Source organism: Etheostoma spectabile, chromosome 17, assembly GCF_008692095.1.
Source record: "Etheostoma spectabile isolate EspeVRDwgs_2016 chromosome 17, UIUC_Espe_1.0, whole genome shotgun sequence".
NCBI lineage: Eukaryota > Metazoa > Chordata > Actinopteri > Perciformes > Percidae > Etheostoma > Etheostoma spectabile.
The window spans coordinates 18,374,625-18,381,782 of record NC_045749.1 but is presented as its reverse complement, the minus strand read 5'-3'; positions in this window follow the sequence as shown (position 1 = coordinate 18,381,782).

Genomic DNA, 7,158 nt, shown 5'->3' with positions numbered 1-7,158 from the left:
CCTTTTTAATTAAAGATATTGATTATGCAGAGTTGCATTGGTTTGGCCTGGCCTGTGTGGCTGAGTAGAGGGGTTCTTTCAAAGAGTCATGGGAATATTGATGTCTGGAGGCTGAATGGTAGGTGTGAAAGTGGGGGCGTATAGTCCCGAATAACAAAACAACCCCCAGTGACCCATCATCAGCAATAAAAGCTTAACTGGAGAGGCGATCGATCCTCTGTGTAAGAGAGGAGATACGGAAGGTCAAATGTAAAATGTGTTTGAGCCTGTCTCGTTGGCACAGCGAGCTCAGGCGTTACCTTGAACCTGGCGTGCTCGCATCAAACTGTGAAATACAGCGAACGGCGTCTCCGTGTGCATGTAGGAAGAGCAGACCTGTCATTATCTGAAGACGTGCGTTGCTAAATGTCTGCTTTTCCGACATTTAGGGGACCTCACTTTCATCGTTTGGAGTCATTTGTGTTTGACTGAAGCTCCCTCCCTGCAGAAAAACACGAAAGCGCTTTTGAAACGAGACCACAGTTTTGGGTCCGGTGCACGAGACAATTCAGTCGACGTTATTCAGTCTTCCTGGCGGTCCCCATACCTCTTTGCACACCCAGTTTTTCCATCTCATTGTCAGAGTTGTTATGTATCTGAAAGAGCAGATGTTCCTTTTTTGAACTGTGGAACAGATGTGAAAATGGAATAAAATCATCAGGTCAAATCAGGAGGTCACTTCCTTAAAGTAAATATGAAAAACTCTTTTCCATACATTAAATACTTGGGTTTGACCTAACAAAATGTGAGCGTCTGCAGCCATGCTACAGCGGCTCTGTGAGACTGCTGGCTTTGAGTACAGCCATGCTCACAATGGCAATGCTAAAATTCTGATATGTATTGGTATACACTCATCTGTCAATTTGTCAGGTACATCTTGCTAAAACTAATGCAACAGTGCTGCCAAAATCCTGTCTTTCTGAAAGTTATAGAGAGATGTTCATTTAGCTGTAAAACCCTTTAGGAGACTGTAGTTTTCTGTTTATTAACTAGATCCCCATTAGCTGACGCCTTGGCAACCGCTAATCTTCCTGAGGTTCACAAAATAACGGACATTTGACACAATACACATGATACATGACAAAACTCCTACATTTAAAATGGTATTAAAATAGTACAGTCCAAAACATAGTTTGGTCAAACACTGTACAACATACATTATAATTTGATCATTGCAGTCATAACTTTTTCGGAGAAGAATTAGAAGGCAGGTGGCAGGGATGTCGAATTGTATTGTGTTAAACTGACAGGTGTTCCTAATATTTTGTCCACCCTTCTTGATTAAGTAAGAAGTGGGGTGGACAACATGTTTACCATGTTCACCATCTTACTTCAGCATGTAAGCGTTTTAATATTGGCTAATTAACACTTAACACAAAGTATCCTACAGTTGAGGCGGATGGGACTATAATGGGAAGGCTGTTTGGAATATCATAGGGAATAATGGGAAGGCTGATGGGACTATCATATTTAATACGGGAAGGCTGTTGGGACTATTTATGGAATAATGTGGAGGGCTGTTATGGAATAATCCAGGGAATAATGGAAGGCTGATGGGACTTATGGGAATTGGAGGTTATGGGGACTATCATAGGAATAATGGAAGGCTGCTGGTACTATTATATGGAAATATGAAGGCTGTTTGGAATATCATAGGAATAATTGAAGGCTGATGGAGCTATCATAGAATATGGAAGGCTGATGGGACTATCATAGGTAATAATGGGAAGGCTGTTTGGACTATCATAGGGAATAATGTGAAGGCTGTTTGGACTATCACAGGGAATAATGGGAAGGCTGTTTGGAATATCATAGGGAATAATGGGAAGGCTGATGGGACTATCATATGGAATACTCTTGAAACAAAGTTTCAAATTTAAAGTTGGACCTGATGGTGGCGCTAAATGAAATATCAGAGGAAGTTATTTTGGTTCATCCTGAAGGGACCATGAATGTCTGTACCACAATTTATGCCCATTAATATACTGAAAATGGAAAACTTTGACCTGGTAGCATTAAAGGAAAAGTCAGGGGATCCCCAAAGTCATTGGGTTTCATCCTCCCAAGACCATGGAATGCCTGGACAAACTTTAACGTTACTCCATCGGATGATTGTTGAAATATTTGTGATTGACCAAACAACACTGCCATCCCCAGAGGGAAGGTGCAAGCACGGCTAAAAATGAACTTTGTACCAAGCAGTGTTTACAGCACCTGAGATGTTCATGCGTCAGTATTTATATCAGACCTGATCTTATGGGCCACACCTGAGACATTTCTGTCCCACGCTCTCTCTCCCACAGAGATGGGAACCAGGGATTAGTGTCTGCTGCTTTCCCCTGCCAGAGGGTGACATTTATCTCTTTATTCAGCATATCAACAAAAGTAATAAACGCTTATCCATGAGCCCTAATAAAATGTAAAAACTAGAAGATTTTGATTTGTGATTGTAATTAGTCTGCTTGATAGCAGGACTTCATGTTCACCAGGTGACTGTTGCTATTTTACTGAATAGTTCATTAGCCGGTTCAATGAGTGCAGATTAATGTTCACTTCTTCCTATTCCAGTGACAGCTCAGTGTTTAGGATGTGGGAACAAGGATGTGGAAATAGGGTAGAGAGGACAGTGCAATACATTTATACACACATACATACACACATACATACATACATACATACATACATACATACATACAGACATACAACCCGGACACTTTTGACTACAATATTTATGGTTAGTGTTCTTTTACAGCCAAATGTTCCTTATTATTGTTGTTATTATTATCATTATTATTATTATTGCTATTAGTTATTTTTTCTCTATACTGTCTATTACTGTATTTCTTGCAAAAACGAATGCTGGAATTTCAATTTCCTTGCGGGAGCCATCCCAAAAGGATTAATAAAGAAAAGTCTAAGTCTAAGTCTGAGCCTAACAAAGCTCCACCATTACTCCTCATTGTTATGACGGCGCCGTTTGACTTAGATTCCTCAACTGAAGGTGCCATTAAAATAACATGATGAGGTCATAGTCTTTTTCACATGGCTTCCATTCACTTAAACAGCGCTTGATCTTAATCTTGATAACTTTGGTATCTCGAGTTTAACTGCACTCATTTGTGCATTTACCCAATTAATAATGAGTAAAGCTGCTCTATATACCTTAATAACCAATCTATTGATGACCTACATGGGGGGTGATGGTGCAGTGGATATGACACATGCCTTTGGTGTGGGAGATCAGGGTTTGATTCCCACTGCGATACATCGACTAACGTATCCTTGAGATAGACGTACTGGCAGGTGTGCAATCTGTTGTGAAAGTTTCTTGTACAGCAAGAGAGGAAATGAGATTTGTTGAAACCAAATAAAGACAGGCTGCAAACTGAATCAAGGTTTGGTCTTCAGTGGAGTTTTAATTGTTTTCTGCAGAGAACAATCAAATGAAAAGAACAGTCTTCACAATGCACCCAACAACAACCGAGTGACAAACGTCTTGCAACATTACACAGTTCCCGCAGAGAAAAACATACCTCGTCATACACCCTGAGAGGCATTTGGGAATACTTTTATGAATAACCAACAATACATGCATATTATAGAATATATAGGATATATATGAAATCATTGCTTGAATGTAATTTTCCCATTACAAACCTCTGATATAGAGCAAATCAGCTAAATGACATGAACTAATGAGACATTTTTGACTTAATGTCCTGTACAGCCTATGGCCTTCACGAAAAGATTGAGACATGAGTGATTCTCATTCTCAACATACACATCTACATCTGTAGACATCATGTTAAGGTTGACCTCTGACTCCAACCTTTATTTTGTGTTGACTCCTTGTGCAATCACTAATGTACAACACGATGAGGTTAAACGCATCCGCATAAGTAGCGATCTCAAGATGGACGACTTTTAATCACATGAAAATAAACTGCTCCAATCCTCAGGCGTGCTGTTGTGTGTTATTTCTTAATACTTACTTATTTGTCTTTGTTCCCGGGAGCGACATAACACTTTGACAAGTGCTCACCGTGCTGCCTGTGTAATTTATGTGTGCAATAACAAAAGAGCAACGCTCTGGAGATCTACGCGTCAAAGACGAGCAAGTCAGCTTTCAGTCTGCCGGGTTCCAGAGGTGCAAGAGATCCTCTCCACCAGTGTTACTATTCCTCCATTTAAAGCGCCACCCAGCTGCTCTGTAGCATGCTTCTCTTTGTTTTCATTGAATTGTCTTCCTCCCTAAAGATCAATTTGCTTCATGTAATGTGTCAAACTTTGGTGGTCATGTGGACGATGTTTTCTTTTACAACTCAGCATAATTAGCATAGCAGTTCTGATCTGAATATTTTCAGAACAACAAACTACAATTGATTGCGTGGTCTTGAATATTAGTAGTTACTGTGTCATCTTTTCTTGATTTTTGAACCCGGTACGTTCATGTATATGTCCATGTTGCAAATTGTATGTTTTGTATGAATGATTACTCTGTTTTTCTGATTACCTTCATGGCCATTTTAAGTACTTTCTGACCAAATAGCTGCAAAACGAATAGCATTCCCATCAGCCTCAGCTGTTTGTGTTTAGTGCTAATTAGTAAATGCTAGCATGCTACCATGCTAAGCTAAGATGGTAAACGTGGTACAGGTTATACCATGCAAGAAACGCTGCATGACAACATGGTTGCTGTGGTGATGTTAGCATGCTGCAGTTAGCATTTAGCTCGTGGCTGCAGACTCTTAGAAGACTGCGTCGCTGCAGGCCATATTTCTACACGTGTGAATGTGTAAACTTTGAAAAACATTTGGAGAGTGTTTCTGCTGTACTATATAAACAACTTTCCAGCTGGATTGGCTGGTTACCAATGGCTTGTTTTTCAGTAAGTGCGGATACAAACTTTTAAAGTAGATTATAAAGTCACAAAACAGAGTTTTTGGTGTATTGTGATCGTAGGAGAAACCTTTTCTACAAAGATGTAAAGCTCTGAGATGAGATGATGAAAGGTTTAGAGGAGAAGGGTTGAGGATGGAGGCAGACCTTTCTGTTCCTCTCTTTCTCCTAATTTGCTCATTTTATCAAAGCCAGGTACCAATCTGCCTTCCTTCCAGTCCTCTGTGAAAAGCCACCCAGCCTAGATATTCTGCAGCTGAATGTTATGCGGTCTCTCTGCCAAGAACAGACACACACTCCGATTTTTAGTGGCACCTGCTTTACCCCAGCACGCGGTTACTGTAATTGTGCCCTTTTCCTCATGCAGTCTCTAATCATCAACCTCTTTCTGCACTCCATGTGACAATGTAAATGGGCCGGTGAGAGGAGACATTAAGTGCAAGTGCAAGTCTTGTGGCAGCCTGTGTGTCTGCAAGCAGCTGAAGGAGCTCAAACCACAACATCTGCGAGGAGCGAGGTCAGGTTTCCATCCCACCACCCACAACGCATGTTGTGAGAGCCATGGAGGGCCAAATGCTGAAATAGAACAGGCCAGGTGGCAACAGGCCAACATTGACTAATATACATCCTGTTCATCTTAATGTAGGCCCAAACTGTTGTTGCATATGTTTCCTAAAAGTTTAGATTACTTCTGAGTTTTCCCGTTTGATATGTTTTGCTGAATGTTTGAGTTGATTCACCTGGGCTGACAGCCAGAAAATGTCTGTGTGCGCATGCGTGCGTGCACGTGTGCATGCACGCACAACTCATCACACTGTTTGGCATCAACCGTCTGTCAGTGCTCCGGTGTATTGTACAGCAACAGCAAACACAGACGTGCACCTTATTGGTCGTTGTGATATAGTTTTACCCCGTTCAGAGAAGAAGTGAGACACATTGTTTGATGTTGTGGGTATAATTATTGTTGTTTTATGCCAGTTTCTATATATATTTATAGTTAGTGTGCCCCCTGGCCCTATAAAGATAGTTCTGGTTGAGCCAAGATTTAACTTCCAGGAACGTTCTGTCACCTCAATTTATTCCAAGATTTCTGTAAACATTTTCACTTTGGGAGCATTGGCAGTAACGCTTTCCAAAACCACTCTTTTAACATTAGAAAACATGTTATCTTCTTTAAAGACTTCAAAGTTGTTCAAAATTGCCAGGTTAATATGATAATTATTTCACCTACGTTAAAGCTATCAAACCCTCTTTTCCTTTACATCTGATGATCTGTATAAGGACCACCGTTCTTTCTCTTCATCTTTGCATTTGCTGATGTTCGTTACTTTTCCTTTTCTGGGTCCAATTAGTTTTGTGGTATATTTCCAAGAAGAAGTTGGAGTGTGATCGAGGAAAATATTTCAGCGATGTTGAACATCACATGTAGCCTCAATAAACCAGAGTGCAGTGCAGCAAAATAGATGCATGTTTGAAGTTAAAACCATGACTCGTTTCTTTAAAACCTCAAATGTTCTCCACTGTCCACCAAGCTACTCCAGTGTTGCTACTGACAACACTATCTGTTGTGATTGCTCGACACAAATCCACTGATGGTTGAATAAACGGTCAGTGTTTTGGGGTGTTGTTGAAAGACATTCTGGAAAATGTAGGAAATGTAGGAACTGAGGTCAAGTGGGTTCATCAACAAAAGCAAAATGCACCATGATTTGAACATGACAGGTTGATGATACAGTATATAACCGTGAGAGATTAGGTCATCTATTCAGGTCTGTGGCTTGCAGCTTTGCTCAATAACAAAAACACCAGAACAATGGCCAAAACAATACAGAAGATCTACGTCAAAATGCTACTGTAGCTTTAACGGCTCAGTTTCTGATTGTCGTAAGGGGAGAGTCTACAAGTCATTTTTTTTAAAGCTGTAGCTCGTGGTGGTGGTGCTCATTACAGAGGTCATCAGACAGGAAGTCGCCATGTTGGAGATACTCCGCATCACAACAAAGCACAGGCACTGAAGCAGATCCCGAACGTCGTCAAGGAAAATGGTTATTATTGCCGCATTTTAGGTTGTTACCAATAATTCTTGCTAAAAGTGATGCTGGAAATTTCAATTTCCTTGCGGGAGTCAGCCCAAAAGGATTAATAAAGAGAAGCCTAAGTTTAAGCCTAAGTCTATAGGTCAGACCGAGAAAAAACATTTGGAATATTATCGACTTCCAA